This window comes from Sebastes fasciatus, chromosome 3 (assembly GCF_043250625.1).
Source record: "Sebastes fasciatus isolate fSebFas1 chromosome 3, fSebFas1.pri, whole genome shotgun sequence".
Lineage (NCBI taxonomy): Eukaryota > Metazoa > Chordata > Actinopteri > Perciformes > Sebastidae > Sebastes > Sebastes fasciatus.
In genome coordinates, this window is record NC_133797.1 from 38,066,724 (window position 1) to 38,080,625 (window position 13,902).

Below are 13,902 nucleotides of genomic sequence, written 5' to 3' on the forward strand. Positions count from 1 at the left end.
ACAGCTGGGTCTCTGGTCCTTTAATAAGAAGCAGAAAGTAAAAAGATGAAGAAGAACATGCAACAAAACTGCAAATGGATCTCTGAGGGGTAACTTGTTAAAGCTGTCGCTCTTTTCCTCCCTCTCTCCAACCCTTTCACATATTATTCTTTCCTCTGTATTCTTCATCTCCCCACTTTATCTCCCCCATCCTCTCATGCGGCCTCCATCAACAGACCTGGTATATTTTTCTGACTCAGCTCTGCTCGCTTCAGTCAGACTCTGTGTCCTGAGGTTGTTGATGCTGACTCCTAATGGCTTCTCCAGACTGAGCATTATTCTCAATGTGCTGTGAAACCACTGGCCAAAGACAACAACGGGGCCCAGATAATCACTTTGATCATAGCGAGGGCCCGTCTTAATGGCTGCTAAATGCTGTAGAGTGGAAAACTTTCTGGCATCAGGCCGACGGTTTGATTCTTGCAGGAGCGGAGGACCCGACTCTTTTCACGCAAAAAGCAATTGTGGTGTTGTAACTATGTTTTTGGGGTTTACATTTTCCAGGAACAGTTTTTGCTAAGTATGCGTGCTTGTTTGAACAGTTTTTGCTAAGTATGCGTGCTTGTTTTAGCACCATACTGCTTCATACAATTTGATAAATTCACACTCGGAAGCTGCCCGGTGCACCACAGTCTTCTACTGTTGGCAACTGAAGCTCTACTCTGGAGAAACTCTGGGTTTTGGTGGACCCCATGGTACCTTATTTCCCTCTACCTCTATGTTCCCCCATCTGACGTCACCGACGTCACCGACGTGTTTAAACCATATTAACTCCACAGCGGATGCAGCCACAAACACACATATCACAGCACAAAGAAAAGCTTTGGTACAATGAGCGTGTTGTTGTACTCACCGGTCTGAAGTCCTCCCCAATCTGATTCTGGTTCAACTTCTCTGCTCGTTCTATCTCAACGCATGTTATGCAGCCTCTCTGGTCCCAGTATAACCAATCCACCAAAAGCAGCCAGCAAAAGTTAGCAACAACCTGGTGAACAAAAAGCAAAAAGGAGACAACAAATCAGTGAAAATGTTGCTCTGTGTCTGCTGGATGTGTTACATTTGTTGACATATTTGCCAGGGAGGAAGCAACAACTTACATTTCTTTGTGTTACTATAACAAGTCTTTTTTTATTATCTTATACTAGTATTTTTTTTATATCAATGCACTTCACAACATTTCAAGCTGCATCCGTTACAGAATAAAAACAAAATAAAATGTGAGAGAATGGAACAGAAGACAGAAAGGAGATAAATCAGCTGCAGTTGAGAAGAAGCTGCTGGTTTGTCTGCGGCCACAGGAAGGCACTGGTTTAATGCTCCACCCGGCGAGCACGCTAAGTGACACAAATCAAACACACCTACGATGTTGTATCCCGAATAGGTGCATGTAGGTCTGGATAACATGGTAAAATGCTCGTGGTGGACCTTCCGACAGTGATTTCTGCGTTCACTTAGTCGGCTACCCAGTGAGTGATATCTCTCTCTGTGAGCATGCGTTTATATTACATCTAATCATGTAATCAATTATTAATATAAAACTATTGATTAATGCAGATCTAAGTGCTTCACCCAGTGGTGCAATCTTCCGGTAACAACCCCTCTACCCTTTTTAATTGTCTACCTTTTAGCTGACCTGAAAACTGTTATTCAGAAGTGTGTATTCTTTGGATAAGCCCGGTAACAGACGGAGGAGATCAGTTTCAGATTGCATGCAATGTGAAATAGTTGAGCAACCCACAGTGAGAAGTGGACATCTTGAGCTGGACATATGAGAGTAGTTAAATTGCTTCTGGCAGCTCTTTGAGTGCAGTGACTGAAAACAAAACAGCAGAGAGAGCGAGAAAGAGACTTCATAAAAAGAAGTGCTGAGTAAGGCCAAGGGGCACTGGGCTGTGAAAGATGAGAAATGAAAAGGGGATTGAATTGTCAAGAGCAATCTGAGAAGTGAGAGATGTTTTCCTTTTCACTGGAATTTAACTGGTTCTTGGTGGATTATTTGCTTTAATAACATCAGTGATGCAGAGGATTTCTCCTCAGTGACCTTTTCTTTCCTCATCTTCCCTGAATCCTGCTCTCATCCTCCAACACTCAGCACATTCAACTCAAATCCAACTTCTGTACCAACCATCTATATCCAAAGCGTCTCCAAACCTATGGAGGACGGAACCTGCCAAAATTGAAAATAAATTAATGAATAAATAAAGGACTCGATAAATAAATGTCATTAAATGTAGCAAAAATAATATTAAAAATAAATATAGTCATTAATTAATTGATAAAATGTGACATACTGTAAATTGATATTACTGTTTTAATTTGCTTAATTATTAATTATTAATTTATTTTTATATTAATTATCTTATTTATGTATGCTTCTTTTGAATTTTCCCCTTTTTTATTTATTGAGGTATTTGTTTTATTAATTTTTAAATAAATTAATTCATTTTTGCATTTGTTTTTTATTTACTCATTTATTTTTGCACTTATTTTATATTTATTTTATATTTATTTTTAAATATGTGTATTTAACAAAAAAATAAATGCAAAAATAAATAACAAATAAATGCACAAAAAAATTAAAACATTTAAGAATTAATAAAAATAAATACATATCTGTGAATATTAATATTAATTTAATATCCACTTAATATTAATTTATTTTTGCATTTATTTCTTAATTATTTTATAACTATTTTTAAATATGTGTATTTAATGAAAAAAATAAATGCAAAAATATATGTACAAATAAATTAATACATTTAAGAATTAATAAAAATAAATACATAAATAAATAAAATGGAAAAGTCTCTCATGTGAGTACACACGACTCAAATCAAGGACCTGGGCCCGATTCCCTCCTTTAATCAACAGTCATCAAAGCTACAATTATTTTTTTTTGGTTCTAAACATTATCTTGCCAGATTTTCCTTTGCTGTGAGGTTGATTAGGTTAAGAGCATTTTTTACATCCCCCAATCTAAATATTAAAAACGTTCAATATATATGAACCGATATACTGTTGTGAGGGGGAAACCCTGAAGACAGCCACGGAGGCAAAATCACACTCATTGCTCTCCACACACTATAGGAACAAAACTGTTAGATTTATCATTACATGTGGTTTTGTGTGGGCTCTCTCACATTTTACACATCTGTTAAGATTTTTATAAATCTCTGTGTGGGCCAGCCCAGTTATTTCCTGTTATTTATTCATTAAATTGTAAACAAAAAAAGTTTAAAAATGTGCAATGGACTCTCAAGTAAACACTTAGATTGCCATGACACATTTAGTGAAGAAATTCATTGACCCAAGAGGATAAATGACTAATGATGACTTCAAGATGCTTTGAAATACACTCTTCTCACTCCTCATGATGAAAAACTAGTTGATGCACATTGGAGGAAGTTTCATTCTACATCAGATGACCTTATATTGGATGCGGAGATGGTTCTGGGGTGAAATATTACACAGCTAGCTGTTTATTTGGCAGCTGAGCGCTCCCCTGCTGACAGGAAAGGTAGAATCATCACAACCACCAAGAGAAAACGTGTTATTCCCTCTCTCCCATTTCACTAATAATTCAGAACACAGTATTTTCTCTTTAATGACCTGGGAAAGTTTGCAGGGGAGGTGTTCAGAGACTTAGGGAGGGAGATATCTGGAGACAAAGTCTCACAGATATGTCTTCCAGCGGTATGCAGCTGAATCAGGTTTGAGGGGCAATAAAGGCGACTGGAGCACACCGACTGATTGATTTGCAGCCTTTAATAGTTTTTTGGATGTCTGACGGGAATCCTCGCTGTGCTTTTTACTCTTTACAGCCACTTAGCAAAGAAATATGTGCATTTAAATGTGCATTACGGGGTACGAAGGGTTTGTACTTGTCTTGCATGAAAGTCTGATGAGCATCCTTACTATCGGTCTTGCCATATGATGGTAACACTACTTCCTGCACTAAATGCTAAATGAGTTGCCGAATCGTCCAATATGGACATAGTTGTTGAGGACTGTGCTGGGTTAGATTAGTGTAGACGTCTAGGGATTAATGTAAGATAATGTAATATCCAACTAGTACAGTATTAATCAAGGTACCTGGCGTGTGCTCTCTTGAAAAACATGATAAAACAACTTTCACAACAACGCAATCTCATCCCTACTCATCATATTTTTGCCAGGGGCAGCCTTTTGAGTAGTATCTTGACTCTGAAGGTTCATGCATGTGTGACATTGTGAAATGGTGGCAGGTTTAGGCAACAAAACTATTTGGTTAGGGTTAGGAACATCATGGTTTGACTTAAAATACACTAAAATACGACGCCACATCTGTAGCTTAGGTTATGCTTGTAACGTAACCTAAGCTTCGGATATAATGTCATGTGACTCACTGATGTAGCGTCACGTGACATAACGTCATCAGTAAAAATCACTCAACTTTTGGTTTCAGGCGCAACAGGAGCGCAACCTCCCAAGCACCTTGGATAAAAGGATGAAAGCGACACGGCTTGCGTTTTCCACACGTTTTTAGATGCAGCATGTGTGCGGCCCCTAATAATGATGCGGATGGATTTACATTGGAGTCAGTTGAAAGCCTGGTGCATCTCATACAGACGCTAAAGAGTGCCTTGTGCGTTGGTATGAAGACGCCCAAGGATGCTGAGACCAAGCGTCTTTGTGTATTGGACGCCCTGGGAGACCAGGGTTGGAACAAAGGACAGTAATCTCATCTCAGAAAATGTAAAGTCTTCTTTCAATCAGCTAATAATCCTTCAGTCCTGTTGTCTTGTCATCTTAATCATCAAATCTATGTCACAGTTTACAGTAATGTCTTCTAATTCTCTGCTTTGAAGTTTGCAACCAAAAAAAATGAATGTTTTAAATGTTTTTGGATCTTGAAAATGTAAAATAACTAAGCTTTCAGGACTCCTCTTTTTCTCGCAGCACGTTTACGTGGAAATGTTACATCTGTATCATCTACTTCTTCTTCTCGTCTTTTCAGAATAAAGCTCAAAGTCAAAGTTGTGCTTCTGATCGTGTGCAGTTTGTTTTCTCAGTTCCTCCCAGTCGTTTAGGTCATCACTGTGCGTCAGGTTGGCGGTGCGCTGGGTGCCGTCCCGCAGCTGTGGAGCATCAGGCTGGAAATCCCCTCGTCCTCCGTCCTGGGCCTCCGAGTGTGTACACAGGGAGCATGAGCGTACCGTATGTGGGGAGGTGTGTGTGTGTGTGTGTGTGTGTGTGTGTTGAGCTTGGCTGCCAGTGTGTGTATTTAGGTGCTGGCTTTTGTGGACGAGGTATTTGTGAGTGTTTTTGTTTTGTGTGAGTGTGTGTAGGTGGATGGTTTGGATTCTGGACTCTCTCAGCACACATGTGGACCCGGCATGTGGTGGTGTGTGGCCCACTGAGAGGAGGCGTGTGGCATCCACTGTGTGTGTTAGACGGAGACCGAGTACAAAGTCAGTTTGTGTTAACTTTCATAACTCTGTTATCTTTTATGTGAGAGAGAGAGAGAGAAAATGAGGACAAGGTCTGTTTGTATAATAAACCTTCCTAACTTTCTCTCTCTGCTTCCTTCCTTCCATCCCTCCATCTTCCTTATCGTTCTCCGTTTCACCCCGGCGCCCCCGCACACGTTCATACGCTGGCTCACTGTTTACACTTGGACCCACAGAGCCACCTCTCCCTCTCTCTTTCTCTCTGTATTCCTTCACTTTCTGCCCTCATTTTCTCCTCCCCCCCACTTAACTTCGGTACACTACCCTGGAGAGTTGTCCCACTCCCCTCGAGCTCCGACGCCCCCGCCTTCCCCACCGCACGTTCACACAGAAACACTCTATGACCAACACCATTTGTCTCCAGTTAGTAGTGTGTTGTTTTCAGCCACCTCTCTCTGTGGATGAATGGTGGAGAGAGAGGCAGAGCTGAGGGTTCCTACAGGATGCTGTCTTACAAATTCAAAGTGGCAGTCCATAATAGTTTTTTTGTTATTCCATCTCCATCTTTGGTGCCAAAGTCTCCTTCGTGTTTACGCACTGCACTTCCCACCAGTCGACCACTTGTCAATCAAACAATGTGGGTGGTAATGGGACATCTCAGTCATCTGTTTGGCCCTGTTCAGACCTGGTATTAACATGCATCCTCAGTTATCGGATCTCAAGTGGACAGCTCTAAGTACAGGTGTGAACGCACTCAAGACGCATTGAGGACACATTGAGATCGGATCTTTCAGACCACATTCAGAGGTGGTCTGGGCCACACATGACCACACAGAACTACAGTAAGGCTTCTTTACATCAAAAGAATCTTGTTTATATAACTTTTAAATGAAGCGCTTAATGCGGGGTACACACTACACGAGAATCAAGCTGATTTGGGGTCTGATTCCTCCTGATAATCAACAGCAAAGCCCTGATTGTTTGATGGTTCTAAAGATGATCTTTCCAGATGTTCCTGTGGTGTGAGGTGCAGATGTTAGGAGTGTTTTTTACATCCCCCGATCGGCTCAGAAGTCCATCCTAGCCGCACCGATTTCAAATCGTAAATATTAAACATGTTCAGTATTTATGATGGGATCTCCTGCTGTGTGTAAAGGAACCCCGAGGACAGACGATGACGCCGTCACGTGGGAAAGAACGACAGCCAATAGAGAACCAAGCTGACTGAAGAAGGAAGGAGGGCCACCGTTGTCATGGCGGCCGCGGCTAATGCATGAGCTAATGCTAAACGTGAAGCATAAAGTAGTAGTGAGATGGAGCTCAGAAATGGAGGACCAAGTTGTTGATTTGTGGCAACAACACGAGTGTTTATTCAACATGTCTCCATGACTTCATCCATCCATCCTTCGTCAATTTTCTGTACAAAGTCAAAACTAACATCGCTAATTCTTCCTGCTCGTCGTCCGCCATGTTTCTTTACACTAAAGTCACGTTTGATCTGTTTTTTAGTGGGGACTCTTGTTGTTCATGCATGAAACTGTTAGTTTGTGGTGTTTTGGCTGTTTTGGCCAAATTGTTGCTCTCCACACACTACAGGAACAAAACTAATACATTTAACAGAACATGTCGTTATGTGTGCGGATTTGAATTTGATTTGAAAAATCTTTTAGTGTCGGGCCAGCCTCAACTTATTTACTTTATAGCCACTGATGTACTTTTCCAACACTGGTGCTGAGAAATTGTATATAAGTCTGTTTATATTATGTATTAATAGTCGATAATCTGAAACAACCAGAAGAAATACAAATACTCCTTACAAACACTGAAATACACACAGAGGGAGGAGGAGGGTCTCCTTCGTCATCTGTATCTAAATATAGTCGATGAATTGGTTTATTTATTCCATCTCATTTTATTTATCTGTTTGTTTTTGTTTTCAGGCAGGAGTATCTTCCCACGATCTATCTGGGATGGAGCCAGCAGGGGGAGGAGGACGAGAGTCGTCCTTCACCCCTGATCACACACACACACACACACACACACACACACACACACACACACACACACACACACACACACACTAACTGTACACACACTAACTGTACACACTCAAACACTGGCAGTGAGCCGCTGGCTTCACACATTCATCTCTGTTCTAACTGGCTCCAGCTCATCACCCTTCCCCCCGTCTATATTATGACTGATAACATTCTAACTATAAAACAGTGTGATACTGGTGCATACGCCAAATCTAAAAAAAGAGATGACATATTAAAAGATAATATGTGACATAATTACTCCAGCGGAGCTACTCAACGGCAAATACAGTGATGACACTACGATATATGATATGGTACAAATCTGAATAAAACGTCCACTTTCAACATCCGTCCAGGATGCACAGTAGAAAAGAAGTATAGGACCTTTAACAATTAAATTTAACTGAAAAATTCTGACTTCGATATGATACCCTGCCTAAATATCTCTATACCGATACTGAAACGATACCACGGCAAAAATCTAAAACATCAGGAAAAGTAATGAAACAATAGATGACAGAACATGGAACTTAAAATTATTTTTTTCTAAATTAAGAAAAGTTTAAAATCAAAAATGTATTAATTAAAAAAATTTAAATGGTATGCAGTAATCTGATGTCCTCTATACTTGTGTTTATGTGATTTATTTGATAGTTAATTTTATATTGGCATTTATTTTTGAGAATGTACACATATATTATATCCGTATATTTTTCTGATTCTCTATTTTTATATATATTTTTATTCTAAAATGGAACAACTGTAATTTCTCCCCAGGGATCAATAAAATATTTCTGATTCTGTTTTTTTTTTTGTAAAACAGCGCCCCCACTAGCGCATCAGTAACAGTTCAGGCGGAGAGTGGTACTGCAGCACGGAAGACAACAAGAGTTCTGTGAGAAGTTGATGAGAGAAAAGTTGCTAAAATCAGGAAGACACCACAGTAACTGTAGAAAGAGCTGTGTTGTGTCGAAGTAGTGTGAAGAGAGAGAAGAGTCACTCTCACCGGACTGCTTTTCCTCTACGTTACAGAGACACACAGTAAAACAATACTTTAACAACACTTGCTCTTTGGTGGATTATGTGTTACAGGAGATGTTCGGACAGATTAAAAAAAGACGGTTGATGTTATCGGTACATTTGATCGGTAATTAGAGACGCGCTGTTATTTTCCTTGTTTTTTTAAAGGAGTTCTGCTGATAGAGACACCAGTTGGAGCGGGATTGTGCAGCCAGTGAACGGTTCATGACCTGCTTTAATCTTCTTTTCAACATCACTTGTTGACTCCATCCTTCTGGTTATCACTACAGTTTATTTTTTGACTGGATCCCAATCCTGATGGCGCTGTAGACACACACACATGCGGTTGCACATCGACGCAACTCACGGCTCGTATTAAGACACTGTCATTCTTAAAGTACCGGTACTAATATAACGGGATATCGTGCAGTCTTTAACGGCAGGGTATCGCAATACCTTTCTAGTATCCGTATACCGTGCAACACTACTTAACCATCACTGCTTCATTTCACTCACATGTATCACACTTCTTGGTCATTTCTGCTCAGATACAGTAACGCGTCAGCTGTCCGTTGGGTTTATTTGCCTTCCAGCAGACCTCGGGTGACTTTCAGCTTCATATTGTTGTGCTAGAGTCCAGAGAGGCAACACTGGGATATTTACTGAGGCAGACAGGTTAAGTGCTTCTCTCTGTCCAGTAGCTAAAGTGGGACTCAGACGCAAACCACTGGAAACTGACTAACTCTCCCCACAACTTGTTGCTTTTGGAACCAGGAACCTTTTTGGGCTGCGGTTCAGGAAAGAAGTGGACTATTATAAGTTGGTGAGTTAGTTGGCGTTCATGTCGAACCTGCTGAGCTCAGAAGTAGTCAGTGAGATGTGACTTATTCCAGCCGTGGGTTGAGCTGACATGTTGGGCAGGGACACGTGGAAACATACTTTATATATTCAAGACACATCAGTTTTTAAATCTATCATGTATTAGTTTTGTTTATAGCTCCAACCCGCAGATAATGAATGACCTATGAGGAGAAAAATGGTGAAAAAGGGGGGAACGATTGGGTGGAGAAGGTTGTGTGGGTGGAAAGATTCAGAGGGGAGATTTATCATAAACCAGGACGGCGTTTGGAACGAAGGAGGAGGACGAGGGAAAGTCCCGAAAGGTGGAGATGAAGAGAGAGGAGAAGCTGGAAGAAGTGAGTCAAGGCCTGTCTTTATTATTGTTGGAGAAGGAGACGTGTGTTTCAGACTGTGTGTGGTGACTGACTGCTTACTTGATATCTATGGAGGACAGAACCTGCCAAAATCCAAAATAAATCAATAAATAGATAAATGACTTGATAGATGAATAAATATTAAATTAAATGTAGCAAAAATAATATTTCAAATAAATTTAGTCATTAATTAATTGATAAAATGTGACATAAATTGATATTTCTGTTTTACTTTGCTTTTTTGTGTATTTATCTTTGTGTTAATTCCTTTATTTATTTATTCTTCTGTTTAATTTTCCCTTTTATTTACTTATGTATGTATTTTTATTAATTCTAAAAAACTATATATTTATTTATTTATTAATTTTGCCTTTATTTTCTATTTATTTTTAAATGTATGTATTTACGCATTTATTTATTTATCTATTTATTTCTGCATGACTTTCCATTTGCATTTCACCCCTTATTTATTTCCCTAAACTTCTTTATTTCTGTATTCTTTTCTTTACACATTTCTTTATGTATTTCTGCCTTGTTATGCAAATGAGGGGGCTATCACAAAATTAATAAAAATAAATACATAAATAAATAAAAATTAAACGGAAGAGTAAATAAATAAGGAAATTAATACAGAAATATCAATTTATGTCATATTTTATCTATTAATTATGGCTACATTTATTTTTCATATTATTTTTACTATATTTAATGACATATTTATATATTTATTGAGTCATTTATTTATTTATTCATTTTTTGGGCTAGAAGGTAGCCAGCAAATTGGGGAAACTCTTGCAAGATAGTTAAGGTTAGGTATGGATCTCGAATGGTTCAGGTTACTCGAATGGTTCAGGTTAGGAAAGGTCGTCGGGCAGCGAGTCTCGCGAGAGTTTTTGCAGATCTCATATCAGATTTGGCTATTTGCAGGCTCCCTCCTATCCACGACCGGGGGGGCGGGTGAGATGCTGCGAGCTCACCTGCAGGCATACGTCATAAGCAGCGTTGACAGTTTTTGTGTAATTACTCTCACTGCCAGAGGGAGGGCTTTAAAGTAGAATTATAAAAAGTAACAACAACAGTGTGGAAGCACAGAAGAATGACGACCAAATGAATGAAAATTGCATCTTGCATCATCTAATCATGACGTCCCATCACTATGCTGCATCGCTCCCAATAAAACAGCTTTTCAGTTGCTTGTAACTAAACTGTAATCTGCTTCTCAGATAAAGACGCAATGATTCGTAAGCCTTCGTGTGTGTGTGAAAGCAGAGAAGGATCGAGCCAGGGAACAACACTGAGTAATCAAGCGAGCTGAGGAAGATCCAGGCTGTATTTCTCCCTAAGCTGCTAAAAATACCTGTTGGTATGAGAGCGGCGGGTCGAGGGAGGCGGGTGGTCTGTGCTGCTGATACGGCGGGCCGCGCCAGAGCTGCGTTCTCACCGGTGTTGTCTTTCAACAGTTGGCACTGAGCCCCCCCCGCCAGAGTAGACCTCCAGCCTCATACTGCTGAATCACTGATGTTGAGGTTCACGTGAAAGAGTGTTTATCACAATGTGTGATGAAAGATGTTTAACAGGTGAAACAACTTCTCACCAGTACTGTTCGTGTGTTGTGTGCGTTCGTGGAAATGAATGACAGTAAAAAAAACTAAATGGTCCTTTAAAAAAAGCAACACAAAGGCTACGTTCAGACTGCAGGCAATCTTGCCTAGACTCTGTCCACACTGTTATTTGCAAGTGATCAGATCAGATTTTTGTGTCCAGACAACACCAACCATGGATGTATAAAGAGAACCGGATACAGCGTTGGAGGCGGGGCCCCATTCATTCCTTTGAAAATAGCTCCACTTCCGAGTGGAAAAGTACCCGGATCTTCTGCATGCATTGGGCTCACAGAGCAGGCGCAGTAGCGTCCGCGCAGTCACATGGCTTGGTCACGGGGTCATGGGGTCACAGCCGTCACGCTGTCGTCGTGGCTCGCTAACCCCGCCTCCCAGCTCTCGCTCTAGCCTCGGTATGGGTCTATATTCAGCAATTAGTGCGTTTTACAACTTTTAGGACCTAATAATTTAAATAAGGACTATTCCAAGTTTTCGTACTGGGAAGTTGATTCACCTCAAAAAAAATTATCCGCTGAGTTACTTTTTGGCCCAATGGCATCATGTGACGGACACGGAAGTTTTAGTACCGCCGTTTGGCCACTACGAACATTTGCATCAATGACCGGCTCTCTTCCTGGGGGCTTGGTCCAGACAACACCAACCTATCTGCATGGGTTGCTGTGGTAATGACGTAGGCGCCAGTAGCTACGTCGCTACGCTTGTGACGCCGCTTTCCAACATAGAAGCATCAGAAATGGAGGTCCATCATCCGCTTTAGTTATTGCCATCTTCAATTTCCTTGAATTTAGTTTTCAGATTTTGTATTTTTCTTTGGCACTGCAACCACAACCTACGGAACCCCCCTTTCTTCCACGCCACGAGACATCTCTTGATAAATTGTCCTCCAGCTTTGCCTCCTCCCAAAGTGCCAGAAGAGAATTTATTTCACTGTCCACAAACTCCCCTCCTCTGTTGTCCTCCATACAGTAGCTCTCTGCTAGTAGCAGCATGGATTCTGCTCAGCACTTCCATCACTCTGGACTTGACGTCGTCGCTGTGCGTCGCGTTGAGAGTGACGCAAAAAGACACTTTGAAATCCGCATCTGTATCTTGCATCTGTAGAAATCCAACCACGGTCTAAGTGGTTGGCTTTGTTAACTCCAAGGAACAAAATCAGATATGCTACAGAACAAGAACATGCAGACTGTTGACATACAATATAAAATATTTAGGCAGGAAAATACAGGGAATTAAAGCCCTACGTATGTTTAGATTTTGGCATTTCTGACTTGAAGAGTCCTGGTGATAGCGCCAAAGCACACACAGTGACAAACATCAGTGCAAGTTCACGCCGCCACACCAGGAATGACTCTTATTTCTACAAACACGTATGAAAGATGCAACTATCACATACTGGATTTACTAAATATCCAGTGACTTGGCCAGCAGGATTTCATTAACTGTTCTTTTACTTGAGTAAATTATTCCACAACTTTGTCATTTAAAAGCTCCGTCATAAGCGAAGACGTTACGCTTCACAAAATCTCATATTTTATAAGAAACATCATAAAAACCAGAGAGAAAGAAAAAGAAGGCAGAGAGATAGAAACAGAAAACAGGCCTGAAAAGAGTGAAACCAATTAGTGGCTGAAGAGAGAGAAAGGGTGGTCTCCTGTTTGAAACCACCAAACATGACCTCAACAAGATCCAAATGGAAATTAAAATGCATTAAAGTCATTAGAGGTCTTAGTAAAGAGACCACTGACCACCACTGGGATGTAAACAGCACAGTGTTCATTACGTCACTCACTGATCTGGTGAAACCACTAACTGAGCCATTTAACCCTCTGAGACCCACAATAGACCCGGTTTTGTCTTTTTTGGGGGGGTACAGGGGGTCTTTAGGGGGAGATAGCAGGTCAACAGTAGATGTCACATAGAAGTGGTGTACATCATCTGAAAGCTGAGAACCTGAAGATTAATTTGAGATGCAGCTCAGCACTGTGTGTCAAGTTTGTCTAGTCATAAATCAGAAATAAACGTGAATTAATTAATCTCTATTATGTCTCATAAGTCGTTGCAGCAATTTTAGGTTGATATCATTTGTTACACAGATTTGGTGCTAAATTTAACACATTTTTACCTATTGAGAATTGATCAAAATAATCAATACTTCCTCCAAAATACCACATTAACACACAATGACCTTGAGGAACACCATAGAAAAAGCCATGCTGTGATTTCGGATCAAAAACTTTTGACATTTGGAGATTTCTGCAAGAATTGCATTTTTCTGAGATTGGATGGCGAGCACTTCTGTTGTGTAAACTGCTCAGAAACCCCCTTATTGTCAATCTAGCTAGGAAAGCCATCCATCCTCTGAATGCTCTAGGTCTCTAGTTTGTGGCTGTAAAGTTTCACGAGACTGATTATACTAGAGGTCACCACAGGTCATTTTATACAGTGACGTCCAGTTTCATGGGGACTAACATCATCACACATGAATACAGTTGGGCTCATTGGATCCACAAGAGTCTCAACTTTACAGTGATACCCAATT

The 13,902-nt window shown here is 40.4% G+C and overlaps 1 long non-coding RNA gene across 1 annotated transcript in view; it reads right to left on the minus strand.

Annotated features, from left to right (window-relative positions):
- Positions 1 to 985: 985 nt before the first annotated feature.
- LOC141765008 (uncharacterized) overlaps positions 986 to 13,902 on the minus strand; it is a 34,444-nt gene continuing 21,527 nt past the window's right edge. The window contains exon 3 of the long non-coding RNA XR_012593347.1: positions 986 to 1,024. This is a non-coding gene — a long non-coding RNA (uncharacterized LOC141765008). The remainder of the gene's footprint in view (positions 1,025 to 13,902) is intronic.